This window comes from Mytilus californianus, unplaced genomic scaffold (genome assembly GCF_021869535.1).
Source record: "Mytilus californianus isolate M0D057914Y unplaced genomic scaffold, xbMytCali1.0.p SCAF_4, whole genome shotgun sequence".
Classification (NCBI taxonomy): Eukaryota; Metazoa; Mollusca; class Bivalvia; order Mytilida; family Mytilidae; genus Mytilus; species Mytilus californianus.
Genome location: NW_026262690.1, coordinates 75258085 through 75272194, shown reverse-complemented (window position 1 = coordinate 75272194; position 14110 = coordinate 75258085). Strand labels below are relative to the sequence as shown.

At 34.5% G+C, this 14110-nt stretch overlaps 1 long non-coding RNA gene across 1 annotated transcript; it reads left to right on the top strand.

Moving 5' to 3' along the window:
* The first annotated feature begins 7876 nt into the window (after nt 1–7876).
* On the top strand, nt 7877–12232 carry LOC127738549 (uncharacterized). Its single transcript, XR_008000109.1, has 2 exons — nt 7877–7970; nt 11491–12232. It is a non-coding gene; the product is annotated as an uncharacterized LOC127738549 (long non-coding RNA).
* The last annotated feature ends 1878 nt before the right edge of the window (nt 12233–14110 follow it).

Here is a 14110-nt window from a genome sequence, read left to right as displayed (position 1 = left end):
TTTCAAAAGTTGACTTTTTGTGGACATATTTTAATTGTTCATTTTCAAAACTTGACTTTTTGTGGACATATTTTTATGGGTCATTTTCAAAAGTTCATGGACGTCGGTTTCCGCAGATTTTACTTTTCACTGGATACTTCATGATCTGGTTATAGATAATGTGACCGTCAGTTTATGTATATCTAAATGTATTTAGCAATGTTAAAAGACGTGCATAATGGCAAATTATAAAAAATTCAAATTGTTTAGTACGTCTCTTCGACATTATATGTGTTATAGTAATCTCAGGCAAAACCCATACCGTATAGTTAGCTATAAAAGGCTTCGACATGAGAAAATGTTAACTAATTGAGTCATGACAACCAACGCCCTGATCTATGACAAAACAATAAACAAAAAGCAAATAAGACGGACAGCATCCAACGACAATCACTGAATTACAGACACCTGACTATATAGGGACAGACACAGACAGCATCCAACGACAATCACTGAATTACAGACTCCTGACTATATAGGGACACACACAGACAGAATCCAACGACAACCACTGAATTACAGACTCCTGACTATATAGGGACACACACAGACAGAATCCAACGACAACCACTGAATTACAGGCTCCTGACTATATAGGGACAGACACAGACAGCATCCAACGACAACCACTGAATTACAGACTCCTGGCTATATAGGGACACACACAGACAGAATCCAACGACAACCACTGAATTACAGGCTCCTGACTACATAGGGACAGACACAGACAGCATCCAACGACAACCACTGAATTACAGGCTCCTGACTATATAGGGACAGACACAGACAGCATCCAACGACAACCACTAAATTACAGACTCCTGACTATATAGGGACACACACAGACAGAATCCAACGACAACCACTGAATTACAGACTCCTGACTATATAGGGACAGACACAGACAGCATCCAACGACAATCACTGAATTACAGGCTCCTGACTATATAGAGACAGACACAGACAGCATCCAACGACAACCCCTGAATTACAGGCTCCTGACTATATAGGGACAGACACAGACAGCATCCAACGACAACCACTGAATTACAGACTCCTGACTATATAGGGACAGACACAGACAGCATCCAACGACAATCACTGAATTACAGGCTCCTGACTATATAGGGACAGACACAGACAGCATCCAACGACAACCACTGAATAACAGACTCCTGACTATATAGAGACAGACACAGACAGCATCCAACGACAATCACTGAATTACAGGCTCCTGATTTGCGACAGGCACACAAAGAATGTTAAACATGTTCAAAAACCTCAAAACTGCCTGGAAAACGACTGAAGACCTCAAGATAACAGTAATTAATTACTGCTTACCTTGACATGAAACATATTAAGAGAAGATTACAACAGCTATAAAGACAAGCCGAGGCCAAACCAGGGACAAAAATAGAGTCACGATAAGATGATGGAGCCTCGGATGGAGCCAGCAAAGTTTAAACAAAAATTACTCTTTAAGATAGTTCCGGAGCAGCGTGGCACTAAATCAACCGAAACTGACATATGACTTCTCAATGAAGAAAAATAAGTATGCAGATAGAAACAGAGTATTTCTAACTCTATGGTAACAGGTTAGAGACTTTTTATTGGATCATCGCAGATCCAAAAACAAGGCAACACATATCCGAAATTAATAACCATTTAATCTGTTCAAAAGGCTCTCTAAAAGTTGTCTGTTCAGATTGTGAACGCTGCTGCCCAGATTAGGACTGAAAGCATTGCACCTTAATATATCGGGACAAAGGCGAAGTCAGCTCTGAAGTAACTGCTCAATACCATCATTCATAAATTATATTATGCAAGGAACTAGTGATACAACTGAAGAAAAGTAACCTGGGAACGTGTACACACGCATCTCTTTTTATAAACCCAACACCACCAACAAGAGTAGGAGTTTTTTCACAGAGAATAAATGAAACAACTGACTGATGGATACCTGTTTGTATCGCTATTCTAAAGACACAGAATGGGCTTTCTGTAAATTAAACTCCAAGTTTTCGCATCACAAACTATACTGCAGTGGTAACAAGTACGGATAACTTAGCAAGCTACAGCAGACAGAAGCCATTACAAAGGTCAATGTGAAAGAGTACTAGACTCAGCGAAAATGTTCAAACTATGCAGGGAATTCGTCAAGTTGCAAAACTCTCTCCAACACTCTGTTACAAACTTCATTATACTGATAGCATATATTTTACTATATTCGAAGTGCTTCACTAATCTTACTCATTGAAAACCAGTCCACCAAAGTTAATCAAAGTATATAACCATCAAGTCCTCATAAAGTGATGCCATGGTGTACTCGGGTGTCAAAAAAAGAGAACATCAAGACAATTTAAAATTAAACTTTGCGTCCCAACAAAATTGCAAAAAAACAAAACAAACCCAAAGCCGAATTAAAGATGGAAGACCATGGTTCCAAAAAAAATGCATCGAGTACACCTTGCATGTTAAAAAGCTATGATCTGTACTTTTATAGACATATATTATGTATTTGATATTGAAAAAAGGAGAAACAATACTATCAATGTTCGTTGAACGGAAAATCCTGAAATTACATTCCCGGGCTTTTAGTATATATAGACAGACAGGTCATCTAAAATTTCATTCTTCTCTAGGTATCGATATTAATATTGCAAGAAACGTAGTGAATAATTCCTTTTTTCACTTTATAATTTGAAACTCACTGCTGTAGACAAGCTTTTCTTATGCATTTTTATATATAAGTAAAACTATATGTATATAACAGTAAAAATAAATTGAATTGTTCCTTCAGTAGAAATGATCACTCGTACAGCACATAAAAGTTATGCTTCCAACGACTTTCAAATGCATATACAAAATAATATTCAGTGTAATAAAACATACCATTGAAGATTGTGAAAGTCGTATAACTTTCTTCTTATCCTACGCGAGTTATACAGTGATGTGAAGTCCACAATGTCTACTAAAAAGGCACACTCGACTATTATTTAGTCATCTGTGCATGGTATTACAACATCTTCCTTTAGGCTTAAAACAACGGGATTGGCTATTGATGTCAATTTGAAACCGTTTTATTCTTGATATATAGAAACAGAATAAAAACACAGCTATGAAGCGTTTCCCGAACGAGAAACAATTTTAAATGATATATATTACGACGTTTTTGTTGGACAGAATCTGGGTAGAAACTTTAAACTTAAATTGATAGAGTATGTAATGTTCTTGTGCATCGACTTTGTAAACAAAATACGTTCTGTCAGTCTACTAAAAAGGCACACTCGACTATTATTTAGTCATCTGTGCATGGTATTACAACATCTTCCTTTAGGCTTAAAACAACGGGATTGGCTATTGATGTCAATTTGAAACCGTTTTATTCTTGATATATAGAAACAGAATAAAAACACAGCTATGAAGCGTTTCCCGAACGAGAAACGATTTTAAATGATATATATTACGACGTTTTTGTTGGACAGAATCCGGGTAGAAACTTTAAACTTAAATTGATAGAGTATGTAATGTTCTTGTGCATCGACTTTGTAAACAAAATACGTTCTGTCAGGTGCATTTTGTATAGAAATGGCCACGCTCTCTTTTCGTCAAAAACCCCTATAACAACTATCTGGGTGGTCCTTCGGTGGTCTGTTCCAAAGCAAAGCAACTATGTACTGGCTTCCGAAGCTACACAAATCACCTTACAAATATAGATTTATTTCGTCTTCAAGTCATTGTTCCACTACTAAATTGTCTATTCTACTTACTAGTACACTTGGTACAATCAAAAACCTGATAATAAATTGTTCAAATAGGGCCTTTGAAAATAGTGGAATTAACTACTTTTGGAGTGTCAAAAACTCGTTGGAAGTACTTGATAAATTGCATGCATATATTGGTGATTTTGAATCTGTTCAAAGTTTTGATTTTTCTACCCTATATACCACTTTGCCTCATATTCTTATTAAGAAAAAATTCACACACCTAATTAAATGGGCATTTAAAAAGTCGGAATGCGAATACATATGTTCAAACTCTTTTAGGTCATTTTTTAGTAGCAACAAACAAGAGCTATGTCCATTGGACATGCTTTGATTCTATATCTGCCCTTGAATTTTTACTTGATAACATTTTTGTTCGCTTTGGAGATTCCGTATATCGTCAAGTTATCGGAATTCCAATGGGGACTAACTGTGCACCACTTATTGCGGACCTGCTTTTGTATTGTTATGAGTTACAATTTATGACTAAAATCAGCAAAGACCCATCGAAACAACATCTGATACAAAAATTTAACAATACTTTTAGATATTTGGATGATATATTGGCTCTCAGTAATGACAACTTCAGTATGTATACTAAAGAAATTTATCCTGTTGAACTTACTTTAAATAAAGCTAATACTAACAATGACCACTGTCCTTTCCTCGATCTTGATATCTATATCATTAACGGGAAGCTTAAAACAAAAATTTATGATAAAAGAGATGATTTTTCATTTCCTATCGTTAATTATCCATTTTTAGATGGTGATGTTCCCTTGTCACCATCTTATGGTGTTTATATATCTCAACTTGCACGATTCGCTCGTGTATGTAACAACGTATTAGATTTTAGCGAGAGAAATTTATATATTACTGAAAAATTATTACACCAGGGTTTTCGATATCATAAACTAGTCAAAACATTTACTAAATTTTATCATCGGTATAAGGACATCATTCGTAAATATAACTCAACATGCAGACATCTTATACGTTCGGGTATTTCACATCCAATCTTTTATGGTAATATTCTTTACAAAGCACAAAAATGTCAGTATTCACCTCAAAAGCTAACAAAACCTTTAAACAGACTTATTAAGAAGGGATACAGTTACGATACTGTTGTCAGGTCATTAAAAATTGCATATTTTGGCTTTAATATTGATTCACTTATAGGGTCTTTGCATCGGAATTAAACATATTTATTCTAAAACCAGTTGTTGGCATGACACGGGTTATGTTCTTCTCATATATTTTATGACGGTATAATACTAAACCCCTAACAGGAGGGATTGTGCCTGATATTCATATGATGAAGACATAATCTTTCAATCAGTTTAATTGAGGTCTGGAGCTGGCATGTCAGTAACTGCTAGTAGTCTGTTGTTATCTATGTATTATAATTGTCATTTTGTTTATTTTCTTTCGTTTCCTATTCTGACATCGGACTTCTCTTAAACTGAGTTTTACTGTGCGTACTGTTGTACGTTTGTTTTGCTAGAGGTATAGGGGGAGGGTTGAGATCTCAAAAAACATGTTTAACCCCGCCGCATTTTTGCGCCTGTCCCAAGTCAGGAGCCTCTGGCCTTTGTTAGTCTTGTATCATTTTTAATTTTAGTTTTTTGTGTATAATTTGGAGTTTAGTATGACGTCCATTATCACTGAACTAGTATACATATTTGTTTAGGGGCCAGCTGAAAGACGCCTCCGGGTGCGGGAGTTTCTCGCTGCATTGAAGACCCATTTGTGGCCTTCGGCTGTTGTCTACTCTATGGTCGGGTTGTTGTCTCTTTGACACATTCCCCATTTCCATTCTCAATTTTATTTCTATCAAACTTACTTTCATTTTCCGGTGCAGATATACCTATTATTTTGATCAGCTTACTACAAATTAGAGAGAGCATAAAAAACGCCGAAAAATGTCATAAGAATACTAGACAGGTTCCTACATGTATGTATAATTGTCCAAGTAAATCGGAGAAATGCACATCAAGATTATATTTATCGTACCCTTTATCTGTGCCTTCTTCAAATACAATGGCCCTTTACCAATGGAACTTTTATATAAAATCATCAGACAATATGTCATTGTGCATATTTTATGCTATTTTCGATACGAAACATTTTGTGGTTCTATGCAGCCGCAAAATATGGACGTTTGTCATATCTCAGTCATGATACGAATATAAGATAAGATAAGATAAGATAAGAATTTTATTAATCTAATCAAGAACCCATAAAGGGCATCATTTACAACAATATTAAGCACAATATGATTGGAAAAAAGAAAAACTATATCCTAATATAATACTATCATATATTGGACAGGATCAGAGCCTAACACATCATGTGTCTTACATAACATTAACAATAATTGCATAATAATTTTATATATTTTGTATCCACCTGGATCTTATTTCTAAACACTTAATTATATAATTGCCTAGGCACATAAGAGTTGGTAAATGCTCATTTGTGAACAGCCAGAAATATTTTTTATCCTTGGGTAATTCTTTAAAATTATTACAAAAACTGTTTACTTTATCCCATAATAATTTTCTCTGTTCGTTATATAAAGGACGTTATATATGAACGAGGGCATGCATTTGTGAGCCAAGCTAATTATTTTTCTATTTTTCCTCAGCACTGGACTAAGCTATTGCATTTAAGTCTAACGCAACATGAAAACAATTTAAGGTGGTACATAACACTACAGGGAGATAACTCTGTAAAAATCAGCTGAACGTTTAATCACGTTTTATTGTTAAGGAAATATTAAGCTTCTCAATGATCAAAATTAGTGTTTGTCAAACTGTTATTTATCCAATGAAATTTTTCCGACAAAGTGTGTGGTTCAAGTTTTTTGAAATTTTTATATTTTTGTCAAAGGGTCAAAGTAAATATTTTGTCAAAATTTTATGAAAATTAAACGAGCCAAATTAATTTTAGTCAAGGTGTTTGGTACCACGTTAAGAAAAAATAAAATGCATAAAAGAAACATATACAAATGCTATTAAACAGAAACCGAGTGTTCCTTTTGATACAATAAACCTGTAAGTATTATATAACCCAGTAAATTATTAATAAGGTTTCTTTATAAAACAGTATCGTACAGTTACAATCTAATTAAAAATAGATATGTGATTTCGCTATGCTCTTAAGAGATCATAGATCTGAAATTTCACTTTAATCAGATGGGACAATAAGTAATATTGATGATAATATTTTGTGTTATATTGATGTTCCATGGGACTATGTTGTGTTTCTAATACAATATACTAAATTACAGCCTTAAGTGGACATAATTTTCTTCCAACGTTTGTAAAAGTGACAAAACAAGAAAACATGTGAATGCGTCATTCCGGTTCTTTTCATGACAACTTAATGCATTATGACCATCTTCGGGAAGCCCAATCCTTCGCACGTTAAAAGGTGAAAATTGATTTTCCAAACACCCAAAGGACAAACTTTAAAAAAAGAGGAAATTTTATTCATAAACTAGTCTCATAGACGGATGAACAGGTGTGAAACAGCTAAATAACCAAATAACGGAAGATAGCTTCTACATTGTAAGTATTGTTGCAATCAACTATTTCATGTAAAATAAACATAACATGTTGAGAAACCATAGATAAAGAACACTTTTTGTTTGTTTTGTTGTATTTTGTAAAATTCGAAAGTATATTTTATTCGACAATGTTTTGTAATAATAAGTTGTTTGCTATAAGTATGTGATAATATCAAGATTTTTGTTAAAATGCAAAATTTAAGTCGCATCAAATTTAACTTAACTGTGGCTAATATCTTATTTTACATAAAATTATTTTTACTGGCTATGTAATTTGATCAGAGTGATAATTATGTTAAATGTATATTTTTCAATAACGAAATGTAAAAAAAAAAATGATGTAATATAGATATATTGATAATACATAAAATAGATAATTGTTCGCTAGCTTGAGTCAAGTCAAAATGACTTGACTCAAGCTAGCGAACAATTAGCTAGCGAAAAATTATGAGGTATAACTAAAAACCACAATTTCACACATATAAAGGCCAACAACTCACTTCCATATTTTTTTCCAGGATATTTTTGGAAATGCATTCATCCAGACGGAGCTTATTCAAGTATATCCTGCTTGCGTTTGCTTTTTACGAAGCACTGTAAGTTTTTATATGTTTTAAATGATGTTGAATTGATTGATTAATTGTTGGTTGCTTGACGTCAAGTGGCAAATGTTTCATGTATGTTCAGGACGATTACTATGATAATGGATAAGGTATGTGATAAAACCGATGGATGTATTTGGGCATAGCTTAATCTGAGTATCTTATTAAACGTTACATTTGTGTTTAACTCGAGTTTGATTTACAAGGTTTTAACACTCCCATAGGAATTAAGAGGCAGATTTAGGGGGCAGGGGGAAGTAAAAAATATATTGACCAAAAAATATATGTAAAACTGTTGAGACAAATATTTTGTCTGAATTTTACACTACATATAATCTTATAGAAAAAAGTCAAATTCTTGACTGAGTTCATGTCTCTTTTCTAAACATGTAGGTCCTGTTTGACAGTAAGAACTGTAACAGAGGACTGTCGACGAAATATGACGAACGTTAAACTCATCAGACGCCAACATATGCACTTTTGGGCTTATAAGGTGTTTAGAAATGTGAACTGTTGATTGTTATGCAGGCGTGACACTGGTAAATAAAAACTTGGCCCAAAATATATATATGTGTAAAACTATTCACTCTTCAACGTACGTCATTCTTCGTCAGACGCAAACATAAACTTTTGGGCTTATAAGGTGTTTAGAAATGTGAACTGTTAATTGTTATACAGGCGTGACACTGGTAAATAAAAACTTGGTCCAAAATATATATGTGTAAAACTATTCATTGTTCAACGTACGTCGTTCTTCGTCAGACGCCAACATAAACTTTTGGCTAATAAGGTGTTTAGAAATATGAACTGTTAATTTGTTATACAGGCGTGACACTGGTAAATAAAAACTTGGCCTTAAATATATATGTGTAAAACTATTCATTGTTCAACGTACGTCATTCTTCGTCAGACGCCAACATAAACTTTTGGGCTTATAAGGTGTTTAGAAATGTGAACTGTTAATTGTTATTCAGGCGTGACACTGGTAAATAAAAACTTGGCCCAAAATATATATGTGTAAAACTATTCATTGTTCAACGTATGTCATTCTTAGTCAGACGCCAACATAAACTTTTGGCTTATAAGGTGTTTATATATGTGAATTGTTAATTGTTATACAGGCGTGACACTGGTAAATAACTTGAAACTTGACCAAAAATATATATGTGTAAAACTATTCACTGTTCAACGTACGTTATTCTTCGTCAGACGCCAACATAAAATTTTGGGCTAATAAGGTGTTTAGAAATGTGAACTGTTAATTGTTGTACAGGCGTGACACTGGAAAATAAAAACTTGGCCCAAAATATATGTGTAAAACTATTCTCTGTTCAACGTACGTCATCCTTCGTCAGACGCCGACAAATTTTTGGGCTTATAAGGTGTTAAACATTGTGAACTGTTAATTTTTCTATACAGGTGTGACGGGGTTGCTTCCCTTAATATATGTAGTAGATACTTAGCGAGCCGTAAGCGGTTGAGCTAGGGAAGTACTTCTTTAGCTCAGTGGTTAACACGCTGCCTTGTAACACAGAGGTCCCGGGTTCAAGTCCCGGAGGAGATAGGCGATTTTGTAATGAAAATCATGCTCTCCAGTTACACAGGCTTGACAATGGAAAATAAAAACCTGTCTCAATATATATATATATATACATACAAGTCTAAATTGAAAAAATATATATATATATATATAATTATCAGTCATTATTAAACGTACGTCATCCATCGTCAGACTTTGGAAACATAAACTTTTTGGCTTATAAGGTGTTACGAAATGTGAACTGTTAATTGAATTTGCACTATATATTTAAGTCAACGATACAATATAAAGTTCATTTATATTGTAATTTATCTGGTTCCTGCGGGCCCCCTGACTATTCCGGAACTGATCTCATTTATCGGTATTAGATGAAATATATATATATTTAAATGACTGGTTATTGGGTTTTTGTGACATTATCTAAAAGATGAAAAATTCTAAGTTATAAAAAACAATAGCAATCTAAATTTGTATTTCTGTGACTCGCGAATAAGAACTTTCTTTATCATTGATATCGATTTTGTACACTTTTAAAATAGAATTTGTGAATGGAATGATTACAATTAATTACTCCAATCTCAATAAGACCGAAAATCATATATGAAATTTACTAATAACACGTTTGATAGCATCACAATTAATATGCGCTTACCAGAACAGCCAAAACAACGTTTTCACTTGCATATATACAATGAGCGTCAGTGCTCAGATTATTTTGGCGGCGTTAAACCATCTTTGTTTTACCAATCTTATCTTCAATCCGTGGAATAACTAAAGGTTCACGAAATAACGTCCATTCAAAAATGTTGAGAAAAAGGTGCTCAGCCTTATTGTATATACCGGTATTATGGACAGCAAAAACACGTTATAATGTATTAAATAAAAACTTTAGTTTCGAAATGTTATTGTTGAAATAGAAACAATATGTCTCCCTACATTCTTTTATTGGCTGCTGTATTTCAGAGTAGATTTTATACAGCAACGTCATGAACCGTACATTGCAGTAAGGAACGATCTTCAACGTAATTTCAATACAGAAAAATAATTATCCGAAGATAATACAATATTTCTTTTGTACAACAATTTCATCATGACCTTTAAAAATACGTCCATTAACTATGTAAAACAAGAAAAAATTCAAGGAAAATTTCTCAATATGTTGCCGCAAGCAATATATCAAGGGCTAAAAAAGGATTACGATTATTTTTGAACTATGATTTTGTAAGATTTCAAATAGGGTGGATATATTCCAATTGGTATATATTTTGAAAAATCACGAATTCAGTTGTACTCCAGAAAAACTAAGATGTTGTGCACGTTGGAAAAAATACATTATTTGTTCAAATAGTGTCGACTTTTATCGAGTTAAATGTATTTTCTTTACTGTTATTTTTATACGTTTTTCTCTGTGTCTTTTGGTTTTTTTTTCATTGGTCGAAGTGTTTAGGATAAGGCAGAAAACTCGCAGAAGAACAAGTTTTACACCCGCTGTAAATATATGTTTGTGATCCGGCCTGTCCTATGACAAAAGTCTAGTTAATTGATTTCTTTACTTCCTGGTCAGTTTTGACAATTTGGGAAGTTTGTATTGATCTCATATCTTTGGTGAACTCTGTTGAATCCATTCATGGTTAAATTTGTATTACAGCAATCATAAATTCAATTGTACTCCAGAAAAACCAAGCACGTTCGTCCCCTTTCCGACTGAAACCAAATACTTGAAATTTATTAGTTGCTGCTTCTCTACCAAGCACCCAACAATTAAGAGTGTGGGTCTAATAGAAAGCAGAGTTCATACTCATGTTCTCGTCCTGTTTGCCACTAAAAGTTGGATCTGAGCATCATCGTGTAATATATCATTAAATAAAAAGATATTGCCTTCTCATTTGTTTGTTTTAATCAGACGTTATGTTGCTTTGTCTTTGACCTTTAATCCATATATATATTTATTCACTGTAAAATTTATAATTGCAGGGCAAACGAAAAGTCAAAGAATACGAGCAATGACAAGTTGATTACGAGAAGTGCCTTAGAAAACATTGATGGTATGGGAATTCGGGCTTCCAATTTTCATGAATTGTACGAGTCTTTCGTGTATGACGATTTTTTTTCAAATCGTATCAAATTCAGGATGATGCGATATCTTATTTCTGAGCGACTTAAGAGTTGGAAAGTAGTTGGAAGTTCAAAAAACAAATTTTCAAAAAGCAAAGAGATGAAAACAAGAATGTCTGATGAAAACGGCAACAAGCCCAACTCACCGAATTTGACATCTACAGAAAGAATAGACTCTGGAAAGAATACACATAAAAATGTTTCTGATGTCACGGTTACGGTAACCATGGTAACTGCTGCAACTCGATCGGCAGATATTTCTCATTTACAGTCAAACAACAAACTTCCTCCTTCGTCTAAGCATGGTAAACACAAGCGGTCTTTAAGGAATATGTTTTCGTTCAGGAGCAGATTGTTTGGCACAGGAAGAGAGGTTTACTTCAGAAAAGATCTTTTCGGAGTTTCATGGCCTGTGGTGTATAAGATGTCTCCCCGCCGTCGTACATATGTGCCATCAGTTTCCGCTTTAACGCCATATCGAGGCTCGTATGGTATTCTGGATCCACTCGCAAGCAATTTGATTGGTTAAAAAGATTTTACAAACATCGAAACTTGAATTTTAACTTGTTTGTGACTTAATAAATAGGACAAAGATCATTAAGTTGGGAGACTTGTTGTTTTTGATCCGGACGCCATCACGAGTTGGTTGACCGTTATGGAATATCTGTTTTTCAGATGACGACGGATATGTTCCAATTGTCGTAACCACAGTCACGTCCTCTTTTCCCCGAATGCGGCTTACCGAATTAGACTTATCACCGGTTTGTACTTACATGAGCAACACGACAGGTGCCACATGTGGAGCAGGATCTGCTTACCCTTTCGGAGCACCTGAGATCACCCCCGGTTTTTGGTGGAGTCCGTTTCTCAGTCTTTAGTTTTCTACGTTGTGTTTTGTATACTGTTGTTTGTCTTATGGTCTCTTTTTTTTGCCATGGCATTGTCGGTTTATTTTCGACTTATGAGATTGAATGACCCTTTGGTATCTTTCGCCTATCTTTTACATTTACCTTTCCGATTCAACTTTTGGTAAATTCTCTAAACGACTCATTGCTCTTTTTACCCAAAATTTTCGAAAAAGGTACCAAATAATTATGTTAGTTGTAACGTATCGTTCCAAGCTTTTTCACGGTACAGTTAGATATCAATGGATAATTCCGATTTTGATGAATTTCCTGGAAGTTTGTTAGAACAATATTAACCGTTTGGTAATACGACACCCTAACGGTATGCATGTATCTATTTGCTAAATAGACAAAGGGAATTATATAGGGTCAAAGGGTATCTCGTTGCACATGGAGGCACATGCCCACTGCTTTTTTTATTCTTTTCTTTGCGATTAACCTACTAGTGTTTATTAAATGTTAATGATTCCAACTTGTATTTTTGTTAAAATAAGGAGAGGTGGTATTATATAGACAAGCACATGTAATGCGGAATGTGGAAGGATTAAACATGTTTGTGGGCGTTCAACACACCCCTTAAAAGAGGGACGAAAGATACCAGAGGGACAGTCAAACTCATAGATCGAAAACTAACTGACAACGCCATGGCTAAAAATAAAAAGACAAACAAACAAATAATAGTACAGATGACACAACATAGAAAACTAAACACTAAGCAACACGAACCCCACCAAAAACTGGGGTTGATCTCAGGTGCTCCGGAAGGATAAGCAGATCCTGCTCCACATGTGGCACCCGTCGTGTTGCTTATGTTATTACAAATCTGGTAAATAGTCTTATTCGGTAGGTCACATTCGTGAAAAGGGAAGGGTATTGTAGTTACGACATAAGGAACATATCCGATATCATCTGTGAAACGGTTATTCCATAACGGTCAACCAACTCGTGATGGCGTCCGTAAAATTTACGAAGGGATGATTTCAACTTCACCATTTGGAACTCTTGGTTTAATAGCTTCCTTGTGAGCAGCAATCCTCTATCAAGGAAATCATGATAGGAAATACAAGCCCGGGAATATCGTATCAATTGGGAGATATATACTCCGTATGCAGGCGCTGCTGGAATGTTGCTACATAGAAATGGAAAGTTCACAATTGGGAAGCTGAAATCATCTCTTTTGTCGTAAAGTTTTGTTTTCAACCGACCCTCATTGTCAATTTCTAGATGTAAGTCAAGATATAAGACAGACTTAACTGTATCTGTAGTATCCTTTATCTCTAGTTCGATGGGATAGATTCGTTCAACATAGTCACCCAATTTTGTATTATTTAGTGAGAGAACATCATCTATATAGCGGAACGTAAAGTTAAAGGATATTGCTAACTTCTTATCTTTCTTCCTAAGAAGTTCCTGTATGAAGTCCGCCTCATAATAGTAAAGAAAATAGTCGGCAAGAAGAGGGGCACAATTGGTTCTCATTGGAATTCCGACAATCTGTTGAAAAACACGCCCTCCAAACGTAACAAATATGTTGTCAATCAAGAAATCAAGCATCTTGATAATGTCAGTTTCAG